The sequence below is a fragment of the Triticum aestivum genome, chromosome 3A, assembly GCF_018294505.1.
Source record: "Triticum aestivum cultivar Chinese Spring chromosome 3A, IWGSC CS RefSeq v2.1, whole genome shotgun sequence".
In the NCBI taxonomy this organism is placed as follows: Eukaryota; Viridiplantae; Streptophyta; class Magnoliopsida; order Poales; family Poaceae; genus Triticum; species Triticum aestivum.
This window is the reverse complement of record NC_057800.1, coordinates 689,509,477-689,523,630: the sequence shown is the minus strand read 5'-3', so window position 1 is coordinate 689,523,630 and position 14,154 is coordinate 689,509,477. Positions and strand designations below refer to the sequence as shown.

The 14,154-nt window shown below is 41.6% G+C and overlaps 1 long non-coding RNA gene across 1 annotated transcript; it reads left to right on the top strand.

Moving 5' to 3' along the window:
- The first annotated feature begins 4,572 nt into the window (after positions 1–4,572).
- LOC123063252 (uncharacterized) lies at positions 4,573–6,468 on the top strand. Its single transcript, XR_006430219.1, has 2 exons — positions 4,573–5,038; positions 6,228–6,468. It is a non-coding gene; the product is annotated as an uncharacterized lncRNA (long non-coding RNA).
- Positions 6,469–14,154: the final 7,686 nt, after the last annotated feature.

The following is a 14,154-nucleotide window of genomic DNA, read 5'->3' as shown; positions in this document are numbered from 1 at the left end:
AGCTTGGATGGCTTTTGCCCGCGTCAAGATGCATTGGGCAAAGATGAAGGCCACCGATGTGGTGACCGCGGGCACTACAAGAAATATGTCAACTTGTGACCTTTTGTCAGTGACCCTGAAAGAATTGGTCATATATATACGACCATTTGAGACTAATTGGTCAAAAGTTGTTCGAGGGGCTCCAAACCCTAAACCATAACGACCATTTTGATCAGAAAGGTCGCAATTTCCTTACATGAAATGGTCGTAAAGCAAACAGCACTGGTCCGGTGCCTTATTTCTAGCTGATCACGACCAATATAAATGGTCATAGCATTGTGAATTGTGGTGCATTGCTATGATTAAGCACCACCTCATCAGTTTTGCCTATGTGTCATGTCCATATGTCAATTATTGCTTCATGCTCGTGTGTCAATTTCTGCTTATGTGTCTGCATAACACTTGATTTAAATCTACCACTGACGGATGGGTCCCACATTTTCTTTTTTAGTTTTCTAGTTTCGTTGGAGCCATGTGTTTTGCCTATGTGTCATGTCCATATGTCAATTATTGCTTCATGCTCGTGTGTCAATTTCCGCTTATGTGTCTGCATAACACTTGATTTAAATCTACCACTGACGGATGGGTCCCACGCATGAACATGTTGACCAAAAGTTCAACTACACCGCCTATCCAATCACAGACCGAAACCGCACCACCTTATACCTACATGACACGCGGGTTCCAGCATCAAATTAACATGTAGGTGACATGTGGGTCCCACTACCAAACTAACAGGCAGGAAACCCTGAAACACATCTGTTACCCACCATTGAGCTGACTAGTGGGGCGTGCCACCCAACTACGTGTTCATTGCATGCCTGATGAGCAGGACCCACATGGCTCCAACGAAACTAGAATACTAAAAAAGAAAACTAGAAAACTAACATGTAGGTGACATGCGGGTCCCACTACCAAACTAACAGGCAGGAAACCCTGAAACACATCTGTTACCCACCATTGAGCTGACTAGTGGGGCGTGCCACCCAACTACGTGTCCATTGCATGCCTGATGAGCAGGACCCACATGGCTCCAACGAAACTAGAAAACTAAAAAAAAAATGTGAGCAAAGGAGGATTCGAACCGACGCCCAAACGCACAACCACAAAGCTGCTCACCAACACGCCACCAAGTCCTTGCTGGTTTGGTGCCGCAGTCACATCCCTTATAGGATATAAACCTTTCCTGGGCTTGGGCCGTCCTCATACGAGGCCTCTCCTTCTTTTTTTGGGTTAAATAACATTGCGGTGCGACGAGTGGGCCAGCGGCCCAAAGCCTATTTAGAAGCTTTTTTTAGATGGGATTGTGTGCTTTTTATTTTTTTTTATGTTTTTTTCTTTGAAATAATTTGGGATTTGAAAAAAATCCAAATTTTAAGAAATGTGATTTTTTGAAAAAGGTTCCTGAAATCATAAAATTTTTGTGGAATAAAAAATATTCATGATATTGACAAAAATGTCCATGTATTGTAATAATGTTTGTGAATTTGAAAAAAAATTGCGAATTCAAAATTGTTCATGATTTTTTCTTCAAATGTTCACAACAAATGATAGTGAATTTAAAAAAATCATTGATATAAAAATGTTCATCATTTCAAAGTTCGTTATTTTTCTTCAAACTAGGTCACATATTCTAAAATGAGCAAACTAGTTGTGCGCCTGAAAAATGTAAAAAATATGTATAAAAATGTTAATAAAGCATTTGAGGAATTTTTGACCATGTATTAAAAATTGTTAATGTTGTATTTGAAAAATGTTAATCAAGCATCTAGAAATCTTAGAATATGTAAAAAAATTGACCATGTATTATAAAGCATTTGATATATTTTTTGAATTATTTATGCCCATTTCAAAATGCGGTCAAAATGGTCGGCATGACCGTTCCAAAGCAAGTACCACCTAGGCTCGTCCTTTTGAGCTGAAAATTTGTGAAGACAGTCTCCTTAGTAGATGGCCATCCTCAGTCAAAACTCATGCCAATTGGCCATGTGCATTTCTCGTACCGCTAATCAAACACTTGGCTGTTAATTCATATTTAAGCATAGTTCGATCTCCTCGTGAGAAACTTCTGGTGTCATTTTCTTCCTAGCACCTACCTAGGGAGTGCCCAACCCATTATACATGCCTAGGCCTCCCAGAACGCAAGGCAACGCCATGGTCATGCGGTGACCACGCGGCGGGCATGCGAGTTTACGTGCTTTGGAGTTGGGACCTGGGCCACCGTCCAAACCTCGATGTATCGCCACCAAACCATGTATTTATGATTAAATAGGTATTTATGTAACTAGAAATTATTTTTGGAAAAAATAAAGAGCATACTATATAGCAGCTGCAGTTCAAATTTGACCCGCTTCCTACTGAATCAACAGAAATTTGTCTTTTTCACCAGAGGTGGATCAAAAAGCTTTGGACACCCAAACATTTTGTCAATTGTGCATTAAATATGGCCTAGTATTTTATCAAATTAATTTGGTCAAATTTTGCAACAATTATTTGGTAGGTCCTTCACAAAAAACTCATTTGGGCACTCGAAAAATGGAAAAATGATTTTTCCGTCCAAAGAAAATGAAAACTTCCTTAGGCAACATTGTTTTCCATTCCAATAGGCACCTTGTGCACAATATAAGATCATTTGAACAAACTATGCCATGAATATGGCCATAAGATTGATCATTTGGCTTGAAAGCCATTGATCTCCACACATGATGGCTCGTTTCTGAGAACACTTTTTTAAAAAGAATTATCATATTACAAGTTTATTGTTTTTCCTAGTAACTTGGTCACATATAATGAGACAATGCGAAGGTTTTCCAATTTTTTGATTTTTTTTGAATTTTTCAATCCCGTTTCAGAATGCGGTCAAAACGGCGGGCATGACCGTTCCTAGCTAGTTGTTGAATCTTGGAAAACTTTTGATGTTTCTCTGATAAAATAGATACTTTTGTACCTAAGAATTTTTTTGGGAAAAATAAAGAGCACACTATAAGGCAGCTGCAGTTCAAATTTGACCCGCTTCCAGCTGAATCGGCAGAAATTTGTCTTTTTCACGAGGGGTGGATCAAAACTTGTGACACCCAACCATTTTTGGTCAATTGTGCATTAAATATGAGATAGTATTTTATAAATTTATTTGTTCCAATTTTGCAACAATTATTTGGTATGTCCTTCACAAAAAAAATCATTTTGGGCACTCCAAAAATGGAAAATGATTTTTTCGTCCAAAGAAAATGAAAACTTTCTTAAGCAACATTGTTTGCGATTCCAATATGCACCCTTATGCACAATATGAGATCATTTGAACAAACTATTCCATGAATGTGGCCATAAGATTGATCATTTGGCTAGAAAGCCATTGATCCACACATGATAGCTCGTTTTTTGAGAACACATTTTTAAAAGAATTGCCGTATTACAAGTTTATAATTTTTTCTGATAACTTGGTCACATATAATGACACAATGTGAAGGTTTTTCCAATTTTTTGATTTTTTTGAATTTTTCATGCCCATTTCAAAATGTGGTCAAAACAACGGCCATGACCGTTCCTAGCTAGTTGTTGAATCTTGAAAAACTTTTGATGTTTATCTGATTAAATAGATATTTTTGTACCTAAAAATTATTTTTGAGAAAAATAAAGAGCAAACTATGGGGCAACTGCAGTTCAAATTTGATCCGCTTTCAACTAAATCGGTAGAAATTTGTCTTTATCACGAGAGGTGGATCAAAACTTGTGACACCCAACCATTTGGCCAATTATGCATTAAATATGGCTTAGTATTTTACAAAATTGATTTGATCCAATTTTGCAACAATTATTTGGTAGGCCCTTCACACAAAATACTCATTTTGGGCACTTGGAAAATGGAAAATGATTTTTTCTTCCAAAGAAAATGAAAACTTCCTTAGGCAACATTCTTTGCCATTCCAAGATGCACCCTTTGAACAATATGAGATCATTTGATGCGACGATTTTTTGATGTGAGGGGCGTTGAAGCTCATGGTGTGGGGCAGTGATCCGTGGCGCCGCTGGCTGCCGGGTAGTGGCCATCGGTCATGCGTGGTGCCGCAAGGTCGTCGGGGGTTGCAGCAGAAGGTGATGCTGCAATAGTCACCGGTGATGCAACAGAGCATCACCAGGGACCGCCGATGCTGTGATCCAACATCATCGGGACCGACGGAGTTGCAATGAAGCAGTGTTGCGCCACTAGTGTTTTGATTTTCTAGCTTAATTGTAAACGGTTGTGATCTTGACATTTTAGTTAATTGTAAATAAGTTGTGGACTAATATTTTTGAAAAAAGTTGTGGTCCTTTTTACAAGTCAGATTTGTAGTTTTTTCTTAAAAAACTTAGAAGATTTGGGTCCAAATTTTAAAGATTCCAGCACAAAACAACCGGCCAATGAGAAGCGAGGAACCACAATCACGCGGATCACCCAGTCCGAAGTGATCTGAGTCATCCATCACACACCCATCAACGGTGGAGCTTCTCCCGAGAAACCCGAACCCTAACCTACCCACCCACCCATTCCCCAGATCCGATCGTGGCACCGCGCCGCCCCTGCCTTCCTCTCCCTCGCTCATCTTTCTCCCAGATCCGATCAAGGCACCGCCGCCACCCCCACCCACCACCGCCGACCTCTCCACCATCTCCTCCCCGTCCCCCATCGCGCCGCCATCCACCTCGTCGCCTCCCATCTCCTCCCTCCCCCACCTTCCCCACCCCCACAACAAGATCGCCGACGTGACGACAGCAATGGCGGCGGGTACCGGGCGGAGGACAACTACGACTACCTCTTCAAGGTCGTCCTCATCGGCGACTCCGACATCGGCAAGTCCAACCTGCTCTCCCGCTTCACCCGCAACGAGTTCAGCCTCGAGTCCAAGTCCACCATCAGGGGGGTCGAGTTCGCCACCCGCTCCCTCTAGGTCGACGGCAAGGTCGTCAAGGCCCAGATTTGGGACACTACCGACTGTCCTTATCCCCGTCTACTCGGCAGCAGGTTGATTCCCCTTCCCCTTGAAGTGTGTGTGTGTGTGTGTGTGTGTGTCTGCTGTAGGGCTTTTGTTGGATCTCGCTACCGAATTATGCTGCGTGCTGGTGCGGCTGTGCGGTGAAGTGTAGGGGTAGGTTCAGTCGGTCCTGCTAATGGATCATAGCATCGGCTGCTTACGAATCAGTAAGCAGGGACTCTACTGGTGAGTGGTTGTACAACTTGGGGACTTGCGTAGCTAGAATCGCATGATCTGTTTGGTGCTGTTTTTGGTCCTGGAAATGCCCCCCTTGTTGATTTAGCTTAGTACACTATGATCATGTAATCTGTGTAGGCTTATTACTCTGTGCGGTTTTATCTTGCCTTTGAAGAAGAGTAAGTTCACCTCTCCGTACAAATTACCCTGCTGAATTGTTTTATCTTCAGAAGAAATAAACCTGGTTATGCTTGGTGTTTGCACCCACTTGCCTGAACTTAAATACTGCACGGAGCATGCATCTGGTTCTCTTGTTTTGAAGCTAAAGCCATTTTGTACTTACTTTTGAATGTACACATATAAGTGTCGTCCGGCAGTTGCTTCTTCTGCATATGCTTGCAACCACAGGCGCAAGAAGGACCATATACATACCTGTCTCTCTAAAAAGAGTAACAAGCGTACTAATGCTTTAAAGGCCAAACAGAAATCAGTTAGCATGTATGTATCAGTATATACAACTTTTGTACACTTGTCGTTTGCATATTTAGTTCTGTTCGATTTAGTTCTATTCTATACTATTGATAACTATCCTGTCAATACATGCTTGTTCTGTAACTTGTTGTCTCGATTGTTCAAATGATGTCCTGCTAGCTGGTACTATTAATTGTTACTACCATGATGTTGATACTTCTTAGAATATGTTCAGTGCCTTAATTCTAGTAGTATTTGTTATCGAAACATGATCGTATGAGCCATCAAGTTCTAGGAGTCTACTTAGAGCTTGTTGGTATTTACCTTTTCCACCAATATAATATTTGCTAATATTTACTCCTCATGGTTGCTACTGTTCCATGCCCTCATGCTTCAGGATCGACTCCTAGATGCTTGTGTATCTGTTGATCATTTTGTTCATTATTCTTTTCCTAGTTGTTCTCTGTTGGAAGATATTGCTTTCATTCTGAATTGACAGCCATGATAACGATCATTTTCATTCTTCTACAGGAGCTCTAGGCTGAAGAAGTTAAAAGAAGGGAACGCTTCATCTTTGTAGCTAGTTTTATGTTCCTGGGTGTTGTACTTCATAACTTCATGGCATCACTTCCTGGGTGTTCATGGGTGTTCTAAATTCCTAGATGATGTAAACTATGGCATGATTGTAATATATATAATATACTCATTTTGGTCGTCATTTGTGAAAATTTGTGTGATTGAAATACTAGAAATATTGATCATTTATTGTTTTTTTGAGGTGATAATCATTTATTGTTGATACATTAGAAATGAATCAAATACTATTTGGGCCCTAAAAAGGCCACAAATCAAACAATTCAGGGAAAATGTACAAAATCGCTTAAAAATCATTTGTGAAAAGGTGAAGGCCAAGAAAATAAAAAGGCCGAGGCCCAAACATAACGAGGTTGAAATGTTGGGCTTGGCCCATCTATCAGACCAAAATTAATATGAGAAAAACACAAATAGGCTGAATTGTTGGGCTTGGCCCATGTAAAATGCCGAATTGGACTGGGCTGATTTTTGTCAACGACCTTTTCATTTGGTCGCAATTTTGCCACATCAGCTAGCCACGTCGGATCCGACGTGGCCTGGGCAGTGAGCTAGCGACCAAAATAGAAGGTCATAGGATCAACGACCTTTTGTTTTGTTCGTGGAATTCCACGACCCTCTCACAGAGAAGGTTGTTAATTTCAGTTTACGACTGCCAGCTTTTGACCTTCTGTTTTTGGTCACAAAAAGGTCGCAAATAAAAAACAATGACCTTTTAGTGACCAATAATGATAGTCGCAAGTTGACATATTTGTTGTAGTGGGGCCCACCCGAAGGCAAGGACCACTGCAAGCCGAAGAGATACTTCGAAGACATCCTGGCGGGTGCCCGAATAGCAGAGGGCCAATGCTCGGAGGATGTTATTTTTGAGTAGATGTATCAGGGCTGTTATAACTTCGCTTTGTGGACCAAAACTTGTAATATATTTTATGCCTTTATCTAGAGTTATTTTTCCTCCCGTGCGGTCGTTTTAATTCTGAAAGATTGCTAGTCGTCGGCTTCAGCCCTGATACGTCTCCAACATATCTATATTTTTTTGTTGTTCCATGTTGTTATATTATCAATCTTGGATGCTTTATAATCATTTTATAGTCATTTTATATCATTTTTTGGTACTAAACTATTGACATAGTGCCAAGTGCTAGTTGCCATTTTCTGCATGTTTTTTACATCGCAGGAAATCAATACCAGCTGGAGTCCAAATGCAACGAAACTTCACGGAGATTTTTTATGGACTAGAAGACACCCAATGGGCCAAGGCAGCGCCTGGGGGTGCTCCGAGGGGAGCACAACCCACCAGGGCGGGCCAGGAGGCCCAGGCGCGCCCTGGTGGGTTGTGCCCACCTCGGGTGCCCCTCAGACCACCTCTTTGCTCTATAAATACCCCTATATTCCAGAAACCCTAGGGGAGTCGACGAAAATCAATTCCAACCGCCGCAGAGTCCAGAACCACCAGATCCAATCTAGACACCATCACGGAAGGATTCACCACTTCCATTGGTGCCTGTGTGATGATGCGTGAGTAGTTCTTTGTAGACCTTCGGGTGCATAGTTAGTAGCCAGATGGCTTCCTCTCTCTTGTTTGATTCTCAATACAATGGTCTCTTAGAGATCCATATGATGTAACTCTTTTTGCAGTGTGTTTGTTGGATCGGATGAACTTTGAGTTTATGATCAGATATATCTTTTTATATCCATGAAAGTTATTTGAGTTTCTTTGATCTCTTGTATGCATGATTTCTTATAGCCTCGTATTTGTTCTCCGATATTTGGCTTTTGTTTGGCCAACTTGATTTATTTATCTTGCAATGGGAAGAGGTGCTTTGTAGTGGGTTCGATCTTACGGTGCTTGATCCCAGTGACAAAAGGGGAACCGACACGTATGTATCATTGATACTAAGGATAAAACGATGGGATCTATCTCTACATAGATAGATCTTGTTGAAACGTCCATTTTGCATCATGTTTTCTTACTGTTGTTTATGATGTTTTTATCCATAATAATGCTTTTTGGAGTAATTCTATTGCCTTTTCTCTCATAATATGCAAGGTTTACGCAAAGAGGGAGAACTCCGGCAACTGGAAATCTGGACCTAGAAAAGCTACGTCAGGCCACCTATTCTCCATAACTCCAAACAAGCTGAAACTTCACGGAGATTTTTTATCAAATATATGAAGAATATTGGAACAAATAACTACCAGAGGGCCCCACCAGGTGGGCACAACCCACCTGGGCGCACCAGGGAGCCCATGCGCGCCCTGGTGGGTTGTGCTCACCCAGGCCCACCTCCGGTGCCCATCTTTTGGTATATAAGTAATTTTGATCTAGAAAAAATAAGGAGAGGACTTTCGGGACGGAGCGCCGCCGTCTTGAGGCAGGAGCACTTTTGTCCTCCGACGGAGCGATTCCGTCGGGGGAACTTCCCTCCCGGAGGGGGAAATCATCGTCGTCATCATCATCATCACCAACAACTCTCCCATCTTGGGGAGGGTAATCTCCATCAACATCTTCAACAACACCATTTCCTCAAACCCTAGTTCATCTTTTGTGTTCAATCTTGTTACCGGAACTACAGATTGGTGCTTGTGGGTGACTAGTAGTGTTGATTATATCTTGTAGTTGATTACTATATGGTTTATTTGGTGGAAGATTATATGTTCAGATCTAATAGGCTATTTAATACCCCTCTGATCTTTAGCATGATTATCATTGTGAGTAGTTACTTTTGTTCTTGAGGTCACGGGGGAAATCATGTTGCAAGTAATCATGTGAACTTGATATGTGTTCGATATTTTGATAGTGTGTATGTTGTGATTCCCTTAGTGGTGTCATGTGAACGTCGACTACATGACACTTGGCCTAAGGGAATGCATTGTGGAGTAGCAATTAGATGATGTGTTGTGAGAGTGACAGAAGCTTAAATCCCAGTTTATGCGTTATTCCGTAAGGGACCGATTGGATCCAAAAGTTTAATGCTATGGTTAGAATTTATTCTTAATACTTTTCTCGTAGTGGCAGATACTTGTGGGAGGGCTAATCATAAGTAGGAGGTTTGTTCAAGTAAGAACATCACCTAAGCACCGGTCCACCCACATATCAAATTATCAAAGTAGCAAACACAAATCGAACCAACATGGTGAAAGTGACTAGATGAAATTCCCGTGTACCCTCAAGAACGCTTTACTTATCATAAGAAACCGTTTTCACATGTCCTTTGCCTCAAAAGGATTGAGCTACCTTACTGCACTTTTATTGCTACTATCGTTACTTGCTCATTACAAATTATCTTGCTATCAAACTACTCTGCTACTTACAATTTCAGCACTTGCAGACGCTACCTTACTGAAAACCACTTGTCATTTCCTTCTGCTCCTCGTTGGGTTTGACACTCTTACTTATCGAAAAGAGCTACAATTGATCCCCTATACTTGTGGGTTATCAATTCTATTTTCTGGCACCGTTGCGAGGGAGTGAAGCGCCTTTGGTAAGTGGAATTTGGTAAGGAAACATTTATATAGTGTGCTAGAATTTATTGTTATTTGTTACTATGGAAAATAATCCTTTCAGGGGTTTGTTCGGGGTATCTTCACCTCGACCAGAACCACTATTAGCTACCCCTCAACCTACTGCACCTACTGAAAATATTGAATATGAAATTCCTTCGGGTATGATAGAACAACAGCTAGCTAATCATTATGCAGGAGATGGAACCGAACATCCTGATATGCACTTGATATATGTAGAACAAATTTGTGGATGGTTCAAGGTTGCAGGTTTACCCGAAGATGAAGTTATGAAGAAGGTTTTCCCTTTATCTTTGAAGGGAAAAGCATTGGCATGCACTAGTGCAGAACCGGGCAATAGCACCGGTTCGTAAGGCCCTTTAGTGCCGGTTCGGTAACCGGCACTAAAGTGTGGGCACTAAAGGCCCCCCCTTTAGTACCGGTTCAACACGAACCGGTGCCAAAGGTCAACCACGTGGCACGAGCCAGCTTCGGGGGCAGGGAGCCCTTTAGTACCGGTTGGTGACACCAACCGGTATTAAAAGGTTGGGGGGGGTTGGGTTTATGATTTTTTTTTCATTTAATTTTGTGTTTTCCATTTAATTCTTTTTCGTTTGCTGGTATTTTACGATATTACATATTGTACACGTTATGGATATATATAAATAGAATTTCTAGTAGAACCGATCAACACACACACACACACACACACACACACACACACACACACACACACACACACACACACACACACACATATATATATATATATATATATATATATACAATTTCTCCTAATTGGTGCCTTCGGAGCTAGTGGCATTAGCCTAATTGGTGCCTTCGGAGCACGATAACAATAGGAAGTGGTTCACGGGGGCGGTAGCGGGTAATAGTATTCTCCTTTGGGATCTATGACCTGGTCGAGCAAAAATCCCGCTATTTCCTCTTGAATTGCTTCTATGCGGTCCTCTGGTAGGAGCTTCTCCCGCACCTCTTTGAACTGTTAAGAAGGAGATCAATATGCATGTGTATTAGTTGTGTGACTAGATATCGATAATGGTGTAAAAATTGTGAATAGTGTTCTGACAAACGTACCCACTCCCGTCTTTGAGATCTGCTCCTTTCAGACGCCATCATGCGAATGTTCTCGCAAACGTAGTATGCACACAGGTTATTCCCCGGCGCTTGCTTCAGTGCCTTTACGAGAATGGAATTTGATCAGATAATAATTAAATCAAGCATGATAATTAAAGAGATGGCAGCTAGCTAGTACTACCTAATTACTTACCTGGGGTCGATACCATTTCAAAATTTGTTTCCATGGGCCTGGAGTGGCCCTGATGAACTTTTCCCAAGCCCCTCCCACCGACAAAGAAAATGAATAAATGGGTTATTAAATAGTTGTTATCAGGAAATGATGAACTAATTAAATAGGCCGAGATATAGTTAATAATGATTGAAATTACCTGTTGACTACCCCCTTCACGATGGTGTAGTCAGTTGGTTTCTTAAGTAGTGAGTCTAGTACTTCAACTGTTCCTTCATCAACTCTAATGATTAACAAGATCCAGTGAAATCTGCATGCACACACGTTTGTAGCTAGCTAGTAGGCAAAAACAGAATTTGTAGTACAAGACAGTGTGACTCACTCGAAGTTGTAAGGAAGTAGTATATCTTCATTGTATTTGAGGCGCTTGAAGAACTCTAGTATGCTTTCCTCTACACTTTTTTCGTAATATGGATCTAATTTCCATGTGTATTCATTAATGGTATTTGGGTCAATGAACCCAATGCCATAGCGTCCACCTTTTTTCATTTCATAAATCTTCATCCTGCATAATACCACAGAAAAGAATATAGTGAGGATAATTACAGGTAATGATTGATCAAAATGATCACTACAACTAGCTTGAGACTTAAATTACAGAAAGAAATCACTTACAGACAATAGCAACTGACGATAGATTTGTCGAGTGCGTCTTGATTGTATAGCTGAAATAGTTCTGAATACTCAACGGACACAACTTTCTCATGGTAGTAATGATCCTTCCTGACATTCACCATGAGGGACTCTCGATTGAAAATCTTGGTAATGTCCATGTACCATTGATGCAATTCATACATCTCGTTGGGAGCTTCTTGACCTCGTCTGGCTCGACCAAAGGAAAAACTAAATCAATCATAGTACATAATAAGCATCATCAAATATAATCTCGAATACATCATCCCGAATAATAGACATAATCTCGAATACATCGTCTTGAATAATATATATAATCTCGAATAAATCATCTCGAATATTATATGTTGAATACATCACTAGCTAGCTAGCTAGCTAATAAAGATCGAATACTAGAGAGTAATCTATGCGGTGGACAACCAAAGTGAAGGAACCATCACTGGATCATAGCTCGGGTGATCTCCCCAAAGAACCTGCCAGGTATTGGAGAACCTGGCGTCCATAGCAGCCATGTAGCGATGGACGTGCTCGTCCTCCTCCCTGACACGGCGACGTACCACCTCCGGCGGGGCCGGCTCCCTCCGCACCGAAAGTGGCCCACGCGAATGCCACCAAAGGAGATGAGGGTCGACGACGGGACCCGGGGCCGGGTTCCTCACCAAGCGTCGCGCCCCTGAAGGTAGCACCTCCCAGTGCCAGCCGGCGGAGCCCAGTCCCGGACATGGGTCCTCTGAAGCAGGACGTCGTCGCGAACGGGTCGACGGCGAGGATGCGGGGCATCGTCGACAACAAATACTATATGCCGCAAAAGTAAAGTAACATTTTTTAAATGATGGATTGTGATTTCATATATGCAAATTCTAAATTTTATAACTAAAACTAACATTTCTAATATTTCTACAACTAAAACTAACATTTCTAATATTTCTATAACTAAAAAAACATTTCTATATAACTAACATTTCTAATATAACTAACATTTCTATATAACTAACATTTCTAACATTTCTATATAACTAACATTTCTACATAACTAACATTTCTAATATTTCTATAACTAAAAAACATTTCTATATAACTAACATTTCTAATAATTCTATAACTAAAAAACAGAAAGATTGTGTGTGTGTGTGTGTGCGGTACATGGCGGCCGGGGCAGGAGCTCACCGGCGAGGCGCGACGACGGGGGGCGGCGACGGGGACAGAGACGGAGACGGCGACGGGGACGAGGCGGCGACGACGGGGACGGGGCGGCGACGGGCCGGGCAAGGATGACGGGAGGACGGGGCGCGGCGTGGCGACGAGGATGACGGGGACGGCGACGGCGACGGCGACAGCGACGGACGGCGACGGGGTCAGCGACGAGGGGCGGTGGCGACGGCGTATAGGAGAAAGAAGCAGAGGGAGAGATGAGAAACTGACAATTTTTTGAAGTGTTTTCTTATATAGAACAACCTTTAGTACCGGTTGGTGCCACCAACCGGTACTAAAGGTCTGTTTTGGCTAGGCCAAGTGGCGGGAACGGCACCCCTTTAGTACCGGGTGGTGGCTCCAACCGGTACTAAAGACCCCCCCTTTAGTACTGGTTTGAGCCACCACCCAGTACTAAAGGGGGTGCGCTGGCGCAGGTGCGGTGCGAAATGTTTAGTCCCACCTTGCTAGCCGAGTGGTGTTCGCACTGGTTTATAAGCCCCAGTGCGGTAGCTCCCTTGAGCTCCTCTCCAAAACAGGCCTACTGGGCCTAAATGTTCTGTGCTGCCCTGTGGTCCTATTGGGCCTTTGTGGGCCTGCATCCTGGCCTAACAACAGGTTGGGTTTCTAGTCGTATGCAGGCCGCTGTGGCGCAGTAGGTGGGCTTTTTTTTTCTTATGTTTTGCTTTATTTATTTTTCTTTTATTTATTTTTGAGTTGTTTTTTTGCTGTATTTAGAGTTTCTTTGTGAATATTTTTGCTTTAGGTACAAAAAATTACAAACTTTCTGTTAGTACCGGTAGTTTACAAATTTGAATAGTTTAAATTTTGAATTATTTGAAATTTGTGTGAATCACTAGTTTGTGAATAACTTAACTTTGAAAATAGATTTTTCAGTGATTCTTTTTTTTATGTTTAATATTAGTGTGTTTTATCATTATATTCAATTTGGTAATGCTTAGGTTATTTAAAAAAAGAAATGCCTTTGTAACGGATGAGTTTTCATCCAAAACCCTGATACTTCGAAAGAGATTGTCCATTTTGTATACGAAGTGCATCCAGTTTTTGCGGTAACCCTCTCTACTTTTTTGCACATGCTATGTGGGTGAAATTATGATACCATGCCAACTTTCAACCTTTTATGAGTTCATTTGAAATGCTTTTCAATTTCAGGGTCATTTAGCTGAAAAAATCGGTAAATGCATGAAAAAA